The sequence below is a fragment of the Rhinolophus sinicus genome, linkage group LG01 (genome assembly GCF_036562045.2).
Source record: "Rhinolophus sinicus isolate RSC01 linkage group LG01, ASM3656204v1, whole genome shotgun sequence".
Classification (NCBI taxonomy): domain Eukaryota; kingdom Metazoa; phylum Chordata; class Mammalia; order Chiroptera; family Rhinolophidae; genus Rhinolophus; species Rhinolophus sinicus.
This window is the reverse complement of record NC_133751.1, coordinates 163,645,411-163,664,977: the sequence shown is the minus strand read 5'-3', so window position 1 is coordinate 163,664,977 and position 19,567 is coordinate 163,645,411. Positions and strand designations below refer to the sequence as shown.

The 19,567-nt window shown below is 40.9% G+C and overlaps 1 protein-coding gene and 1 long non-coding RNA gene across 3 annotated transcripts in view; one reads left to right on the top strand and one right to left on the bottom strand.

Annotated features, from left to right (window-relative positions):
* Positions 1–16,232, bottom strand: part of LOC141572868 (uncharacterized) — a 698,703-nt gene extending 682,471 nt beyond the window's left edge. Inside the window, exon 1 of the long non-coding RNA XR_012498339.1 lies at positions 15,885–16,232. This is a non-coding gene — a long non-coding RNA (uncharacterized LOC141572868). The remainder of the gene's footprint in view (positions 1–15,884) is intronic.
* Positions 16,233–16,509: 277 nt separating this feature from the next.
* The window catches only part of CWC22 (CWC22 spliceosome associated protein homolog), a 52,423-nt gene continuing 49,365 nt past the window's right edge, over positions 16,510–19,567 (top strand). Inside the window, exon 1 of one of the 2 annotated variants that reach the window (XM_019739361.2) lies at positions 16,510–16,641. The gene's annotated coding sequence lies outside the window, so the exon portion shown is untranslated. Of the gene's footprint in view, positions 16,642–17,461; positions 17,529–19,567 lie in introns of those variants that run through there. The other variant, XM_074338728.1, reaches the window with a different exon arrangement.

Here is a 19,567-nt window from a genome sequence, read left to right as displayed (position 1 = left end):
ATTCTAAATACCAGAGATAGATGAAACTCTGCTGGTAAACTACAATGATACTTTCCCTACTCCCTCCTGCTCTCTAATTTTTTATTGCCAATAAAGTAGTTCCAATATAGCTCCCTGTGCAAATTGAGCAGAACAGACTTGAGAGCAGGGCAATCACTGAAATACATGGGATGGGCCCTCGAGTTTGCTGACAGTAGAATAACTAGTCATTCCCTCCTCTCTGGTGCAGCGTTGTATCTACCGACTGCCTTACATCACAGGGATGCTATGAAGAACTAAAGACCTAATGAAAACTCGTAAGATGATTGCAGGCACCCAATGCCTATTCAATTAATGAATGAATAAATGAAGTAGAAAAGAGCTAAGGAAAGGAACAAAGGAAAGAAAGTTATCTTCAGCTGTAAAATAAAGAAAAAGCAACTTGAATAAAGCCAAGAGGCATGTTAATGAAATAGTTGCGAGAAACCTAATGTTTATATATGCTTGATGTAATTTTGTTTATCTCTCAATTTATATTTCTTCCTATTTCTCACTTTCCTTCACAAATCAACTCTTATGAAACTACTGTGCCTATAATGTAAGGGCACGTACCTAGTGACAGAAATTTTCTAATGAGATGTGGCAAAGAAGATAGATTCTGACCTTTTCATATACCTTCTTTGAGCCCATTCATGGTTACGCTTGAAAGAAATGGAGTCAGGGAAGCTAGGGCTTGATTTAGGTAAGTCAGTTTCTAAAAGCAGTCTGGAAATGGACCACGTGGAAGAGAAAGGGATTTGCTTGTCTGCTTGTGTTTACAGTTTGCCTTCTGCAAAAATAGGGACTATATACATCCTACTAGTGGAGCAAGGAATCAGATAAAATTATGAAGGTGTCTTTCAAAAGGATTTTTAAAATCCTACCCATCCTTCCAGAAAAACCTCTCACCACTTTTGAGAGAATGTTGACACCTTAAACTAACCAATCCAGAAAAAAAAAGCAAAATTTACCAGGGCCCCAGGCTCTGAAAATGTCGACAAGTCTCACCCAGAGCAATACCTCCAGGAAGGTCCCATGTAGACTTTGGTCCACACTGATTACTGCAGAGATGCCCACTGGTATTTGACTTATGATGACTGGCACTTCTGTGCCAGGATTAAAGAATGAAGTCTTTGCTAACCGGAGATCCCACCACTTTAGGTGTGCAGGCAGTCATTCTTCTTGCAAAGGTGTCATCTTACCTCTCCCAATATGCTGAGGCACTAGCACTGAATGAGGCCCAAGTCCCCCCTACCTGCAGACTTACCCACCTCTGTCCCTCCAGCTTTCCCCATCTCTCACTGTAAGCTTCTTTCCCTCCACTACAGCATACAGTCATGGACCATATGACGACATTTCCGTCAACAACTGACCACATATACTCATACGATGACAGCCCTGATGGCCATTCCAGAAAAAGAGTTCCAAAATTGCTTTGAAGGGTGGACTAGGTGCTGGTGTCAGTGCATAGCTTCCCAAGGGGAGTACTTCGAAGGTGACCATAGTGATATTCAGCAGTGAGGCATGTAGCACTTTTTCTAGGATGAGTTCGTGAACTTAATTGACAGACCTCATATCGGGGTACAATGAGTCTCTCCCTGGACCGTGGAGGCAAGGCAGAGGAAAGCACAGAGACAGCCTGCCAAAGAGCCCCTTTGGAAGGGCATGACCAATAGACTGAAGGAGAAATGGCGCCTAATGCTTCAGCTCAGGTTTCCCTTTTCTGAATTGTGTCATCCTCTTGTGTATGCTTCAGTAAAGTTTTATAAAATGCCACAGCTGTGCTTTGGGCAAATAAGGGTCAGGGTCATGGTTCTCTTGGGACATAATTAAAACTGATGAAAACAGCAACCAGATGAAATGCTTATAAGATGGCAATGAACAGAAAGGCCTAAAATTGTCATTTTCTGGAAAAAAGTGAGCAACAACCAGCTACTAATAATACACTCAGGTTTATTGAACCAGACACATTTGAACTAAAAGGTTCTAAGTTTTTCACAGATTATCTCATTTCATTTTCACAATAGTCATATGATAGAAGTAGCATTATTATTCCTGCTTTATAGGTAGAGAAACTAAGGTAGAGAGATGCTAAGTAACTTGACCAAGATCAAACAGCTGGTAAGTGGCAGGGTCAAGGTACAAATACTGGCAGTGACCTTTGCCGTAGGGCCAGTCACCTTAACGACCATGATATCTTGTCTCTTGGGACAGGTTTATGGAACAAGGGTGTATTCCCTGTAGATTTTCAGAAATCAGGAGGGAAACTTGATAAAAGCCACTATGTCAAATCAGGCCTTTCATAAAAGATCTCAACTAGAAAGAAAAAAAAAAAAAATTCAGCTTTCACAAAACTCTCCACTAGATAGAGAATTTGAGAGAACAATTCCCTAAACTTCATATTCCTCTTGGTGACTTCCTGTAACCTGTGCTTAGTAATAATTCCTAGTTACTGATCAAACACACAAATATGAGACATGTCCTTTATTTATTTTTATTCCTAAATGCTCCAATATATTGAATTCCAATTTTTAAGCCATCCGAATAGTCGGCATTTTTCCCAGCTGAGCTCTGAGTGCACTCGTATATTTGCAGTGGCCAAGACATGGAAACAACCAAAGTGTCTTTTGATAGATGATTGGACAAAGAAGATATGGTATATATACACAATGGAATACAACTCTGCCATAGGATGAAATAGTGCCATTTATGACAACACACATGGATCTTGAAATTACTATGCTAAGTGAAATATATAAGTCAGACCGAAAAAGTTGAGACCCATATGACTTCACTGATATGTGCGATATAAAACTGAAAGCAACAAAAGAACAAGACAAACAAATAAAGAAACAAAAACTTATAGACACAGACAATAGTTTAGTGGCTACCAGAGGGTAAGGAGGAAGGGGGTAAATGAGGGTAAAGGGGATCAAATATATGGTGATGGAAGGAGAACTGACTCTGGGTGGTGAACACACAATATGATACATAGCTGATGTATTACAGAATTATACAATTGAAACCTATGTGATTTTACCCACCATTGTCCATTGTCACCCCAATAAATTTTAATTTAAAAAAAATGAATACTTGTAGTATTCTAAGATAGTGTTAACTAATTTGCTGACTACAGATATATGACTTTTTAAATATTTCCAAATGGTTTCAATTTTAACTCAATATAAACCTAAACTTCAGGCAGTGAAATCCCCGTTATTGCTTTTTCAGCATACTTCCATTCTACTTAATCCAAGGATTACAGAACACATGCTCCAGGAGTGAATGAGATTATAAAGACCTTCCCTCTTCACAATGTAATTGGGCCATTTTCCTTCACTGAATTGTTTATTTAAATGTCCACAATTTTCACCAAATTGCTTATTCAAAAGAATTAGAAAACAAAGACCTTTTAGATATGTTATGCTTGATTTAAGCAGAAGAAAGCTCATCCTTAAACGATTTTAATATTGCATTGTTGCATGTTGTAAATGCTATTATTTATCCTCATTTTAGACTGAAGGAAACTGAGCCTCGGTAGGTTGGAGTACCATAAAGCAGCCTTTGAGATAATCTCCTGATATTCACGTCCTTGGGTCATGCCCTCCCCTAAGTGTGGGATGACCCTTGTGATTTGATTCTAACAAAAGAAATACAGCAAAAATAATGAGATGCCACTTTTGAAACTAGGCTGTGCCCTTTCTCACCCCTTCTCGCTTGTTCACTCTCATGGAAGCCAGCCACCATGTTGTGAGCTGTCCTAGGGAGAGGTCCATCTCAGTGGCAGGGGACTGGTAACTCCAGCCAATAGCCAGTGAGGACCTGCAGCCTGCCAAGGACCACGTGAGTGAGCCTGGAAAAGACCCTGTCTGTGGGACCTTGAGATGACTGAAGCCCTGGCCAACATCTTGGTGGGAGTCTTGTGAGAGACCCTAAACCAGAAGCCAGGGCTAAGCAGCACCTGATTCCTGACTCTCAGAATATGTGAGAGGAGAAATGTTGTTTTAAGCACTAAGCTTTGGAGTAATTGCTATGTGACAATAACTAATACATTTAAACTGAGGCGATTTGGCTCTGCATGTTATGTTTTAGCCAGTATGCACTACTGCTCTCTTGGATTTGTGATTGACTCTCTAAGCTTCTCTCACAGAGGCTACTGTTTGTGGCCAAGACTAGCACGAGCCTGTTTCCTCCTGTTTCCCAGTGACCTGGCTAGTGCTGAGCTTCTAGCACATAACACATACCGTAACCACCAATCCTTCTCTTATACCAGAGAAAGATTCCTTGTCTTCTCGTTTGCACCACAAGGTCATTATTGATCATTCTTGTTGGATTATGACTCAGAAATACCCATTTTTGTTACCACTTCATTTATCTCTCTCTCTCTCTCTCTCTCTCTCTCTCTCTCTCTCTCTCTCTCTCTTCTTTTAAGCTTGTTTTTTAGCTCTTCTTTACTCTTAGACCTCATTTTGCTCTTCATTGCCACTTTCTCCTGCAAACTGTTTTCTCCTGCTTCTGCTTTCGCTTACAGAAAAAGGCACGATTTGCCTTCTGGAAACGTTACATTTGTCTGAAAAGAACTGCTTTCTGGAAACATCATCAGAAAGAAAAACACAGGTGGGGGGTGGTGCAAGAGAACACTTTTCTTTAGTGAGTTTCTTGTTTTTGTTCCCACCCACCTCCCATATCAAAACATCCCCTGTGACAGTTAAAAGCTGTTGGCCACCCCAATTAAACTGTTTTCATAGGAGCTGTCAGAAATAGTTCCAAGAGCACTTTTAAGTTATTACATGTGGGTTACATAAGCACTGGAGGCTTGTTAAAACACTCAAAATATGGTATGAATTGAGTCACACAACAGTGGGTCAAAGCTTTAGCTTTTTAGTGTGACTAATATGATCTTCTGAGGATTTATACACCCTGGACAAAAACATATCCTATATGAACTCAATAAGAGAATAAATTTTGCTCCTTCCAGGAATCTATACTTCTAGCTTTAAAAAAATATGGCTACAATTACTGTACAGGTGGCTTAACTACACTTTTAAGTATAGCTGTTAACAGGACCAATCACATTAGAAATCGGATATGGGAAGCAAAAGTAATTCTTTATTTGACTTCAACTAATCTTATCTTACTCAAGATTCCCAGTAGGTTGTATGGAGAAAAAAACAAAAAACAAAAAAAAAACATATAATCAAATCAAAAACTGTTAAGCCACCCCTCTAAACCCAAATGGATAGTATAATTTAGACAACTCCCTTCTGTACTTCTCATGAAAACTCAAGTGGTATGCTGAGTGGAACAGTTCTTCCGAGAGCTCTGCAGACATTTAGCATCCCCACGCCCCTCTTCATCCCTACCTCCTTCTTCTACAAAATGCCAGTAGCACAGCATGATGATGACCTTAACCACCCTTACACATTTCCAAACATCCCCCTGCAGGTTAGCCCTCCCTCCTAAAAAAAAGAAAAAATCTAATAATGCTCAGATATTTAGGTAAACCTTCTAGTGTGCCAGATCCATCCATCCCACACCTCTTCTCCAAGAGGGCATCTGGGCTTTGTACGAAAAGGGACAACTGAGGATTCTTAGATCTGTGCAGTGTTTCCAGGTATTCTGGTCTCTAAGGAAACGGTCATTATTCTTCACAGCTCAAGTCAACAGTTAGTGTCATTCATGAGCTGGTCTCCACATATAAAGTCAATCCTTGCTGATACGGGATTAAATAAAAATTATTCTCAGATGTGACACTTTGAATATGACCTTGGTGCTCAATTGATTTGTCCAATTATACCTTCGATAAAAGGAGGAAATATTCTTTTTGATAAAAAAAAGTTAGATTGCTATGAGAGTAAGGAGATTCAGTAAAATAACTTGTTTCTCCATTCTTAGGTATCAGTGAGAATCAGATCCCAAAAGCAGAGTGTATCAAACTGAAGAATTGAAATAGCTTCAGAAGAAAAAGAAAGGGTGCTCTCATCTATCTACAAAAAACAGAACATTAAAATAATACCCAAAATATTCTGAATAAATTGCCACATTAATATTTTCCTCAATAGTTTATTATGTCTACCGTAATTAATTCTTATTTCACTAGGCCTTGGAAATAAGCAGTTAGCTTTGATACAGCATGTCTGCTTTTAAGAGTCTTGGGAATCCTGACGTGGTCCCCTTGTACAGTCTGAAAGTTTCCTAAGCAATGTTATCTTAGAAGATTGGACCCAAGACTCTGTTTTTTTGTTTGTTTGTTTGTTTTTTAATTTTTTAGTAAAGGATAGTAGGCATATATTGTTATGAGAGTTTAAGGTGTAAAACACAGTGATTTGACATTTATATACCTAGTGGTGTGATCACCACAATAAATCCAGTAACCATCTGTCATCGTACACAGTTATGATATTATTGACTACATTCCTTGTGGTATATACACTACGTCCTCGTGGCTTATTTATTTTATAACTGGAAGTTTGTACCTCTTATTCCCTTGCATCTTTTCTACTATTTCCCTCATCTCCTACCCTCTGGCAACCATCAGCTTGTTTTCTGTCTCTATGCAAATGGGACTACCTCAAACTAATAAGCTTCTGCAAACAGAGAGAAACTATCAACAAAATGGAGACAATCTACTGAATGGGAGAAGATATTTGCAAATGATATATCCAATAAGGGGTTAATATCCAAAATAACACAGTACTCATACAAGTCAACATCAAAAAAAAAAAAATCCAATTAAAAAATGGGCATAGGACCTGAATAGACACTTCTCTAAAAAGGACATACAGATGGCCAAGAGACATACTCAACATCACTCACCAACAGAAAAATACAACTCAAAATCACAATTTGAGTTATCACCTCACACCTGTCAGAATGACTATTATCAAAAAATCAACAAATAGTAAGTGTTGGCCAGGATGTGGAGAAAAGGGAACGCTCCTGCCCTGTTGGTGGGACTGCAAATTGGTGCAGCCAATATGGAAAACAGTATGGAGGATCCTCAAAAAATTCAAAACTATAATTACCATAAGACCCAGCAATTTCACTCTGGGCATTTACTAAATAAAAAATAAAAACACTAACTTGAAAAGATATATGTACCCTTATGTTCACTGCAGCATTATTTACAATAGTCAAGATATATTACCAACCTAGGTGTGCATCCATAGATGAATGGATAAAGATGTGAGATATATATGTATGTATATATCTATATGTGTATGAGTGTGTATACACACACACATATATACATATACTATAAATGCATACATATACAATGGAATATTACTTTGCAATGAAAAAGACTCTGTTCTTTGAGATATCCATAGTTCAGAGAACCTAGTGCAGTCTTTTCCAAAGGGCTCTGAGACTGTTTTTTGTTGAAGACACCATCACGTGCTGTTGCCTAAACTAGAGTCTTAGGCAAGCTTCATTAATTCATTACAGTACCAATAATATCAGAACGAAGGACAGTAAAATTTTCTACTAGCTGTTTTATAAGGGTTTAAATCAATGTTTCCCATGAATTAGAACCTATGAATTAAGAACAGTGATGGCAGTGACAAATTTCCAGGGCCTTCCCTTAAAAACTATAATCTCTGAAATTTTTATGTGAACTTAAGTTAGGGAATTCTTACAATAGCAGCGAGGTATTTAAGAAATATGCAGCATACCAAACAAACCTAACTTTTTCTACCATCCTTCTAGTGCTAGTACCTATTGTCGAAAATATAGAAATGCACCCTTTGGATATTCAGATGATTCTTTGAGAAAGGACATGTGGCCTTCAGCTATTAACTCCTTCAGCTTTAGAGCTTTTGAGCTCAGGTCATGCTCTTCTTGGGGTGGCCCCAGCCAAAGACCAAGCAAGACGTGCTAGAAGGGCCTAGACTTTTGCTCAATGCAAGACTCTTCTAATAGGTAATCCTGATTCCGGACCTCTTTGTTGGGCTTTAAGAGATGTTGTCAGATCTACACTGTGGTCTGTTAGTTCTTCCTGCTCAGTCTTGCTTCCCACTTTTTCCTTTAACAGGTGTTACTCCCCAGTAAACTTTTTATATACCTGTCTCCATCTCAGTGTTCACTTCTCAGAGGACGCAACTGACACAGTGGTACCAGGAGTGAGACAAAAAAGCAAGTGTTATATTGGGATTTTGAGACTGGATCCCTCACTGCCTGACTGCAAAGAAGAGCCCATCCCAGGTGGTATGCGGAGCATAATCAATCCTTGGCACAAGAGGGTAGGACAATGGCTAAAACTTTCCACTGGTGGAGAGCATGGGAACATAACACCAGATAAGAAGTTTATTGACTCTGGGGCATTCTTTTGGAATACAGGATTAAACACTCCAGAAAGGATCCAAGGGGGTGGAGCAAATTCTTTGCTAGGGTGACTCCTAGATACCTAGAGAAAAACAATGGCTCATGCTGAGAAAATTTAAATGCCTGCATTGCCATAGCTGACCTTGGAGAAAGGAAATCAAAAGTCTAGGAAAGTAGACTTGCTGGAGTAAACACGTAAGGTGAAGCCAGAAAACTTACTAGAAAATTATTTGCCACAGGAGGGCTCTGAGGACCTATCATTCCCCAAGGGCAGCAGGAACGCGCTAGTCAGAAGGATACCAGCATCACAAAGACATCCAGTCCTGGCTCCTCTTTACGGGTCAGGGCTGACTAAAGGAGAGGCTGCCACAAAACTTGGCTCATTAGCAGCAGTGAGGATGATGGGGCGACACGTAACCCTCAGAAGCTAGGGTTTATAGGGTCACTATAATTGGTGATCCAATTATAGTGACCAGAATGTCAGAGCAGCAGGCAAGAGGAAGTTGTGAACATGGTTCATAGAACGTGGTGTCACTAGGAAAAAAATACACGAGCAGCCAATCAAAGTGTTGCTTAAAATACATAAAATGTATTTGGATGAGCAGGAGGCTAGGAGGGTCACCCCAATAAAATGTCACCATCTCTTGCCCAGTTTCTGGACCTGTACCAAGTTTTCAAACCACTGACTGACGGCTTAGCTGGATCTCAGGAAGAAGCACTCTGCAAATATCATGTCAAGTATATATTGTCATACTTCCCCTGGCCCTGGCCCACTGCATTTATTTGAATGACTGTGCACTGGGAAAAGGGGAATACTCACATAGTTTGATGACTATTAGATATAGGGTCAGAGCTGACATTGATACCTGAAGAAGCAACATCATGGCCCTCCTATTGGAATGGAGGCCTATAGAGGCCATACAATAAATGGAGTGATAGCCAGAGTCTAGCTCACTATGGGTCCATGGGGATCAGAGATCCACTCAGATGTCCCAAGTATAGCTGCGATTGATATACTTCACAGTTAGAATAATTTCCATCGATTGTCTTTGGCCTGTAGAGTAAAAGCTATCATAGTGGCGAAAGCCAAGTACAAGTCTTTGAAACTGCCTCCCCTGGCCAAGAGAGTAAATCTGAAACAGTATCACAGTGCCATAGGAATGGTGGAGATCAGTGATATCCTGAAATACATAAAGGATGCAGGAATAATCGTTCTCATCACATTTCCATTTAATTCAACAGTCTGGCCTCTTCAGAAGACAGATGAATTAGCAGAATCATTGTAAATACCAGAAGTTCAACAAAGTAGCAGCCCCAATCACAGCTGCCATGCCAAGCATAGGATTATTTCTAAAGCAGGATAATATGTAGGGTTTCTGGGTGGGAATTCCTTCCCACCTGTTCTTGGGAATTTTTTTCACTTTCCTGTTGCGGAATGCGGAGAAAAGTTGATCGGGAAATCGAGAAAATTGGCTCCTTGAACCCAGTAATACCCACAATGGGAAATACATGTAGTACTCACAAGGTACCTCTTAGACATTTTTCCTATTTATCACTATCTAAAGTTACACCGTGTTACAATGTTACATGCCACCAGACATGCACGCACCAGAACCAGCTATCGCAGGACCAACTAATTTTAGCTCTTGTAAATCAGAGCACATTTGATCATGGAGAACAGAAAACAGTTAGTATTTACACAGAGAAATACTTATTTTCACAACCCAGGATTTGACTGCAAAGCCATCCTCAGGTGAACTAACTAAGGAAATCTGAGGTAGTTTACCTTAATATGACATTGTAGTCAAATCCTGGGGTGTGAAAATAAATATTTCTCTGTGTAAATACAAACTATTTTCTGTTCTCCACGATGAATCGTTTCCACAAAGTGATGGCCAGTACCACCAATCACGTTCGATCAGTTTGTTTGCGGCTGACGATTGTGATGTATGTACGTGTTCTTGGCTCTCTCAGCTGCTGTGGGTAAGTCAGATCTATTTAAAAACAACTTGCACTGCTAATATTTTATTCCAACACTACAATAATTTCCAATTTCATATCATAATGTTTTGTGGCACTTTTTAGCTATAAATATTCGCTGCACAATATAGGTCTTTCTTAATTTTTTCTTAATGCTTTTAAAGGAAATGAAATTTGAATTGATTAAACATAGAAATAGAGATCTTGTCCTTCTCACAAAGTACTTGAGCAACGTTAGTTGTCTATGTGAGATGGAAGAGGATGAATTTTTTGCCTTGTCAAGTAAGAATGAAGTTGCATGATTGACGAAGTCATTAATGGAAAGACTTTTAAAACAAATATTTACAGCAGAAGTTCCAAGAGAAGAAATAAAGGATGTCCTTACGGAGAGTTCTGACGTTAAATCAGAATCTGATCTAAAGTGTGAATTGACTATAAAGCATTATCAATTTCAACATCAAAGCCTAGCCCTATGCATGCAGACAAAATATTTGCTTCTCTAAGGGAGGAAATGATCTTATATAAAGCAACACATTCTTTCACTCCCAACTTGAAGATGCTTTTAGATGCACACATAACAATTCGACCAACGTCTACAGAAAATGAAAGAAATTTTTCCACATCAAGTATATTTGTTACAAAGTGAAGATCACGATTGTCTGATAGGGCAACTAATGCTCTAAGTTTCTTAAAGTTTCATTTTAAAAATGACAAATAAAAAACTATTTGAAGTTTTTTTTTAATTTCAAATGAATAATATTTGCATTTGTTTTCTATTAATGTTTAATTTAATAAACGAAATATTTAAATGAGATTGGGAATGTTAATACATTGTGTGATATATGTAAAAACTCACTGTATAATATGAGGATTAGTTAAATAAAGTTTGTATTAATTACATTGTTTCTAGTTTGAGAAAACCTGAAATATAACAGAAACCCAGCCAAAATGATACCATAGTGACCCTTGTTTAGTGCTTAGGGCAAGAGATGCACTAGTCATGAAATTCCGATCGACCTCCTTTTAGGAAATTTTACTTACTCAAGTTTTGCATCGATCTTTTACATACAGGAGTGTCTCGAAAGATTGCGCCGGGGCCACAAATCCCAGTTACCCCACCTTTTCTACAGCTTTTCTGTTTATTAACATTTACTGTTAGTACCATTATTACAGATGATCAACAAAAATTAAATAAAAAAGATTATTTGAGGAATTCTCAAGAATTCTTGGGAAATACGATTCCCCGTTCTTGATTCCAGAAGGTTCCAAAATGTCGGGAATTTGAAAACCCTAATAATATGGCCTCAGGTCATGTTATGTGGCCATTATTTGTAGAATACATTCTTTTCTATCCCAATCAAGAAAGACAATTAGAAATAGTTGACATCCACATAAAATGAACAAACAATAATATTCACTGATACTTTAGCCCCCGGGCTCTGTTAACTTTGTCTTTCACATAATATGGTCCAAAGAGACCTGAATCATTTGGAAATCGTATGGAGCATCATATTGATCCATTTTATCCATGACATCAAGCTGATCAAACGGGTTGAGCAAGAGGTGGCTAGCAGGCTGGAGGCTTGAGGTCCACAGCATGGGACATTAACCCTATAAAGAATCAGGAACCTGTCCCTTCATTAAAGGTTTTAAGGGACCAGTGTTCAGGGCAGTTCTAGAACATCCCCTTCAAAATAAAAGACAAACTGCTGCATCCCCTACAAGAAAGGAGAAAGCAGAGTCCCCAGGAGGCTGCTTTGGATTCTGTAAGCAACATATTCCACGCTGAGGAATATTTTTCTGGCCCATATGCTAGGTGACATAAAAAGCTCCCAGCTTTACAAACTGGCAAAAGAACGGGTTCTGCAGCAGATTTGAGTAGTGGTATAGAATACGGCAGATTCTATGTCAGACTTGTCAGTTTTAGAAAAGATGCAGTCTGGAGTGAATGGAAATCTTAGTTGCAAAATCCCAGGTCAGACCCCTGGGGTTCTGGAGCAAGGTTGCACATCTTTTAAAAATTAGCTCTTGGCATGCTAATGGTAAAGAGACAATGCTTGACCAGGGGACACCAAGTGACACAAAATGAAATGTATCTCATTGAACACATGTTATAAATTCTGAGGGGCCCTGTTGCAATTCATCACAAGATAAAAGAATTCCATTTGGGATGAAGCAAAAAGAAGACCAGAGGGCACAAACAATCTGCATGATTGTTGCATCAGTACCCCTCAGCTCACACTGATGGCCATATGGGATAGTAGTGTCTTCAACAATTAGTTAAAAGAAGAAAAAATGGCTGAACTTAGTTTACAGATGAGTTGGCTAAGCATGTGGATGAAAGTCGAAATTGGAAAGCAGCTCCATGACAGCCTCACTCAGGAACAACCTTGAAAACAGAGGAGAGGGACAGTCTTTCTAATGGGCAGAGTGTCAGGTGGTGCACCTGGTCATCCCCTTTGTGTGGAAGGAAAAGTGACCCAATGTTGGGACATAAACAGATTAAGAGGCAATGGCAAGTCGCCTGGCTGACTGATCAGAGGTCTGAAAAGGAAGAGATTTAAAAGACTGCAGACACTGAGGTCTTAGAGGATTAGAGGTATGTGGATATACAACATATTAGTGTGAAAAGCGAGCAAAAAGTACGAAGATTTTATTATCACATATCAATGTCTCAGGAAGTACACATTATGGAAGAAACACTACACAACTGAGTAAACAAAATTACTCAGCTGGATGATGTTAGCCTGTCTTTGTTAGTGGCCACCCTAGTGCTGGCACAATGGACACTTCAATGAAATGGCCATGGAGGCAGAAATGGAATCTAAGCATAGGCCCATCAGCATGGAGCCTACTTACCACAGCTGACCTGTCTACTGCTTCATCTGAAACCTCAACCTGACAGCAAAGAGACCAATATTGAGCTCCTAAAATGTCATTCCTTTAGGAGATTATGTAGCCCCTTGGTGGAAAGTTGACTACACTGGGATCTTTCCATCCTGAACAGGACAGCAGTTCCATCTCATGGAAATAGATTATTTTGGGTATATATTTGCATTTCCTACCAAACAATCTTCATCCAGCACCACTATCTGGGGACTTACAAAATGCGGGCTCCACATATGTGGAATATAATAGAATATAGCATCCAAGCAGAGAACCACTTCACAGCAAAGGTGCTGCAGGAGGGTACCTGTGATCATGGGTTCCACTGGTTGTATCACATGCTGCATATCCCAGAAGCTGCTGGCCTACTAGAGCACTGGAATGGCCTCCTAGGGGTGAATTTCAAGCACCAGCTAGGAAATAATACTCAGCCAGAATGAGGTGCTGTTCCCCAGGATGCAACAGACCTTGATATGGCAGCTTAGGGTCCCTAACAAGAACAGTGCACAGGTCCAGGAAACAAGGAATTAAAACAGGAATAGCCCAATTTACCATCATTCCCAATGACCCATTAGGGGATGTAGTGTTTCCCGTTCTTGCAACTCTGATCTTTGTGGAATTAGTGGTCCTAGTCCCCTAAGGTGGCATAGTATTGCTAGGGGATTCAGCAAGAGTCCCACTGAATTGAACATCATCTGTTGCCTAGACACTTTGCACTTCTTGAGTTCAGTGACAAGTAGGCAAGAAGAGGGCTTAATGCTTGGCAGGAGAAGCTAACGCTGATCAGCAGGAGGAGGTAGCCTTCACGTTATACAATGGGGAAAAGTAAGCATATGTGTGGTATTCAGGTGATTCACTTGGGTACCTCTTAATAATTAAGGTGATTCACTTGGGTACCATCATGACTGTAAATGGGCAAGTACAGCAACACCTGCCTGAGAAGGAGTTTATTACCAGGGGCTCCAATTTCTCAGGAATTAGGGTTTTCATACCACCTGTTTAATCACTGAGACCTGGAGAGGTGGTAGCTGAGAGTGAGGGAAATTTAGAAGGAATAGTGGAAGAAAGAAACAGGGAGTTCAGCTGTGGCTCAAGACCGACTGTGAAGATGGGGGTTGTAGTTTGTCCCCTAACTTCTTTTCTCAGTTTCCCTTCAGGAAGAGAGACCCATTGGAACCTTGGAGGAACAGTTCCCTGAATGTGTGTAGACAGTGGATCTACCTGGTGGACTGTGACAGAAGTGTGCTCTTCAGACACCTCTTCAAGAAAACATGCCTAGTTGTGAAGAGTGTCATTAGGTGACAGCCTTCCACTGTTAACATTTTCAAGTTCACCTCAGCTTTTGATTTGAAGCCTCACTCTTCTTGAAGTGGCTCCAGCCAATGACTGAGCAAGACTGTGTTACAAGGGCCTATCACTTTATTGCAGTGTGGATAAATGATACCCCTGCCCCATCTAGTTTCCTCCCTTTTCCTTTCACCTTTTTACATTCTTAACTCTATCTTACTGTTTGCTTCCTGGAGGACCCAAATGATAAACCTAAGTCTTTTCTAGCTCCATTAAGCTCCCCTAGGCTCAACTCTAACTTTCCTATTTCTTTTGATAATAGTAGAGGTGGTATTGTGCTTTTTTCAGATGTGTGTTGTCATGCAGGGTGTCATGTGGGGTCTCAGCTCCCGCTTCCCACCTAAGAACGCAGGACATGGTGAGGCCAAAAAGGAACACCCACAGAGCCATAGATAGGGGAGTCATACCACTATATTCTCGCTGGCGGCTGGGTTGGAGACACAGGAAGCAGGAGCCACACTATCCGCAACCTGCTGTCCACTTCTCTCTGCCAACCAACCTCACTTGCTAGCTGCAATCTGCTGTGCCTACTGCAATCTGCGCTTGCTAGCTCAGCCACCTTCTTGCTAGCCCACATTTGGTGCTAGGTAGCCACAGCAGTTATATTAATGGCCAATGGCTCACTGGTTACAGCTGATGGCCAAACAGCCGGAGCTGATGGCCATCCAATCACAGTTGATGGCCATTTACTACCTGAGCCAGCACCTTTCCACGTGAGGCCGAGAGCCTGGAAACTGCACTCCTGGCTCTGTCCCCACAGCACACAAATGTTTACCAGGTTTATCTTCTGTGTACTGTATTGGTACAACTAAAATCAATTCACTTAAATATTTTAAGACACCAAAATGCACTTTTAACGATAGCCAAATCTCTTAAATATTAAAAAAGATAGATAATACTATTATATAGTAGCACTTATCTCAACCACAACAACTGTATCAACTAATTCAATTCTTAAAACTACTCTGTGGGGTGGGTACTACTTTTATTCCTAACAATCAGGAATCTCACACAACAGTGTGACATAACCTACTCCAAGGTCAATCATCCATAAGTATATCAATAGATTCATGACGTAAATATAAGTAGTCTGGCTCCAGTGTCATTTTCCGTAGCATTATACTCTTCTGCCTCTAGGAAAGGGTTGGTAACACCAGCACACTAAAACTGTAATAGTGTTTGGAGAAACCAGGCCTGGTTTAGACAAGGTTCAGGAACATAAAGACACAGTCGTTTTAAGGAATGCTAGATCTCAAAACAGTAACAAGTAAGTGACACTTTAGGTTTTGTTACTATTGAAAAGTAAAGCTTAAAACACATTGATATTTTACCTCTTATCTCTGCACAGATAGCTATTTCCAAGTCCGCCAAAAAATGTCCTTCTCATCATGATGTCTGGCCAGCTGGTACCTTACCCTAAAATAGAAGCATCATCTTCTACAGAATTAGTTTCTCCTCATTACTTCACGCTATTTATGGTCCAATATTCTCCAATTTACTTGGGGTTGACATCTTGGAATTTAGTAGGCACTTAACACTTGGAAATATTTTTGTTTATAATGGGTTCTTGATCTAATTACTGTAAAAAGTCTGAAAATGGTGTCTGCTGTTCTTAAGATTTTCATGGAAGATTACTACTACGGTCTACTTTTTACAACTGCAAAGAAATAGATTTAAAGTATATTCTGCTTCTTTCTAATCACCACCAGGTTCCCGACTAGCCGCCTGAAAGCACTTGCCGTCGCTTATCTGAAGAACTACAATTCCCGGCGTACACTGCGGCCTTCTCAAAACTAAGCCAGTAATTGCTTTACGTCATTTCCACCCTCACACGCGGTGGATGCTGGACTTTGTAGTTTGTGTCAACTTCTCTTTTGTCGCCGTCTTGGGAAGGGGAAAGCGTGGCCGGATACACTACTCTGAATGTGGTATTATGATGTGTTTTTTAAAAAATAAGTAGGATAACGTATCAAAGCCAGTGTAGCATCAGGTTTATATGCATTTCACGTCCCGCCTTCCCTCTACTGCCGGTGCCGGGAAGGGGAAGTGACGTGTATCCGGTGTAATGGCGGCGCGGTGGAGCTCCAGGTAATTATCGAACTCCGTAGCCAGCGAACCGAAGTGTGGGTGGTGGGTTGCCGGGCAGGGTGGGTAGCGAAAGGTGCCCAGGAGTGGGTGCGGGATTGCCGGTACGGCCGTCGGTGCCGCCGGGGTACGCGTGGCTCTTCCGGCCGCGGGCGGGCCGGCGAGGTAGAGGTGTCAAAGCTGGTCGGGCGCAGGAGTCTGAACGGGTGGGGAAACTGCCTGTCCGCCTGCGCGGACGGGCCTCGCTTCCTATGGGGTTCCTGGTACTGTCTCTCCACATTGCATTTGTTCCTGAAATCCGGCACCAACGCTGCTTCTCCCCTATTGTGTGCAGTGTGTTTCCGCCGCGGATCCCTTAGAGCCTCGCTAGTCGTTTCGGCTTCCACAAGGCCCCTTTCTTAGTGCCCGGCCCCAGACTATGGGAGTAGGATTAAAGAACTGTAGTTCACTGAAAAATAGAGTCAAGTTCACTGTGCCTCTTTCCGGCGTAGTGTCCCCGTGACTGCTCCTTAAAATTTCATTAGTCGTTTCTTTTTCATACATTTGCCCCGTAAATAGTGATTCTTCCTAGTGTTTAGTCCTGCGGACTCTGTTTCTCAGTGTGCGGTGTTCTTCCTCTGTCGTACTTGACCATCTCATAAGTTGATCTACCTCCAAAAATGTGATAATTCCCAAACTTGGGTCTCCAGTCCCCGCCTCTTACCGAGCTCAGAATCCCACAGTGCACTTGCGTATATAATGGTAATCTCATGATTAATTTCACTGAGTCGTAACTGCAATATCGCTTTCCCTGTTTTCACTTAATCCTCACAGGTCTTTGAGCTCAAGGGAGAAGGAAAAGACTAGGGAAAGGCTATTTCAGATGCAAGGATTAGGTGATTGAAAGTGCGGTAAGAGTGCCCTTTGCATTTTTAGGCGTCCACAGACTAAAAATAGGTAAACAAGCAAACTTAGGCTTCAGAAGACCAGTTAACCTGCCTTAACTGTATTTAGACTTGTCTTGTTTTAGGATTGCCTGTGAACTGAGGAGTTAACCTCAATTACCATCCTACTTTGGAGACACAGATTTAGAATTGGCTTTAACTGGGATTTTGATCAGAAGAGGAGTTGTTAACAGGCAGCATCTGTAGGAGCAGGAGACCTACTTGTGTTGATACTGGGTGATGGACTAGTAAACCAATGATTTCAGTCTTCAGCACGTGTTAGGTCTGTCACTTGGGGCAGGTTACCTAACATCTTTAGTCTGAAAAATGTGTATAACGGTATTACCTAGTTTTGAGGATGAAGAAAAATAATGTGTATAAGGCACTATGCACAGTGCCTGGCGTATAGTTTTAGCCATTGTATTACAGTTACTACTATGATAGAGTTGATGAAGTCACTCTGTGCCTCAGTTCTTGTTCTTTGGTTATGAATGTTGCCCTTCCACTTTTCAGTGTCCAGGCCACTTTCACAGAGCCTTGTCTGGCTGAGGCTCTGAGACTTCAGAAGCCAAGAATCTTGATCTAATATTCTGGCCCAGTGATTCTGAATATCTCCTGAATCAGCAGCATCAGTAGCTCCGTGGAACTTGTTGGCAGTGTAAATTATTGGGCTTCATCCTAGTCCTGTTGAATGAAACTGGGGAGTGGGGAGCCCATCAGTCTCTTTTTTTGTCAAACCATGCATGTGATTCTCGTGCCTGTTAGTTTGAAAGCCACTGTTCCAGCCCGTCTCCTAGGGATCTGTTATGGTCCAGACCCCACCCCAACCCCAGAATCAGGTTTGCTGCTTTTCTTGCTTCAAAGTATTTGAGCTACAAACCTATTACTGTGCCCCCACGTCCTTCCCTACTTTGGATAGTTTAGCTCCAATCACTTCCGGAATTCTGACACTTCCTAGACTACTTAACCGTCTTTTCTAAACCACCCTTCTTAGCTTTGTCAGTTTTCGCAGCTGCTGGATTGTTAGAGGTTAACTCTCCTTCCTGACGATTGAACATTGCCAAGTGGTCTACAGTGGCTGTGGTAGCTGAGACCACCTGAGATAGTACATGGTAACACATTGTTACCTAAAATGCCCATGCCTTAATTTGAACATTATTTTCTGTTTGTTGCCCACTTGTGTTTAGACTGCATTGTGTATTTTGTGGTGTATCCCTAACTTGTTATAAGTCATGGCTAGCCTAGAGTTAGTTTAGGGAAAAAGTGCTTATTGGTAATATAGCTGATCCCACTGATGACTTTGAGGGCTTCCTTATTGCATTTCTCTCCTTTTCTGTTCAAGTCTGAGAATCCTAGTATGGGAAGGTGATGGAACAAAAAGACCTCTGATGTATTAGTTTCAGCAAACGTCCAGACTTACTAAACCTATAACCCTAAATGTTTTATTTTGGTATATGCGTTTCCCAAGTGGACATTGAAGAGACATTTCAATGCCGACAGCAAACTTCCAAAGCATTTTCTTCAAAAATAACACATCAGAAGAGGAAGCAATGGATTAAAGCAAGCCTTCGCTGTTTGTAGCCAAGCTAATAAGACTTTCCCAGTGAACAGATACCAAAAACATGGTGTGATCTGCCTTAGCCTGGGGACATACGGGCTCCTGTGATTATAGAATGGGTTAGCTAATGGGAAGGGGAGACCTGGTGAAGATTCACGTTTAACTTGACTTTGAGCCTAACTCCTAAATGAATCAGGCTAGACAGAATTCAGCACTTCCATCTGAAAAGTTACCTTGAGAGTCACTCCTTCCCTGAATTAGTTTGTCAGGGCCGCTTTTTCTCAGGAGAGCTGGCGACAGGAGCCTCTGGTGGAATGCAGTGCTATGTGTCTAGGGGCTACTCGATAAATCTGTGTAGGCCAGCATCTCCAAGTTTTCCTTAAAACTTAGAACGTGGTTCACTAAATGGCTCTTTAAATAAGAATTAGAAAGCCCACTTTCAGAGCTG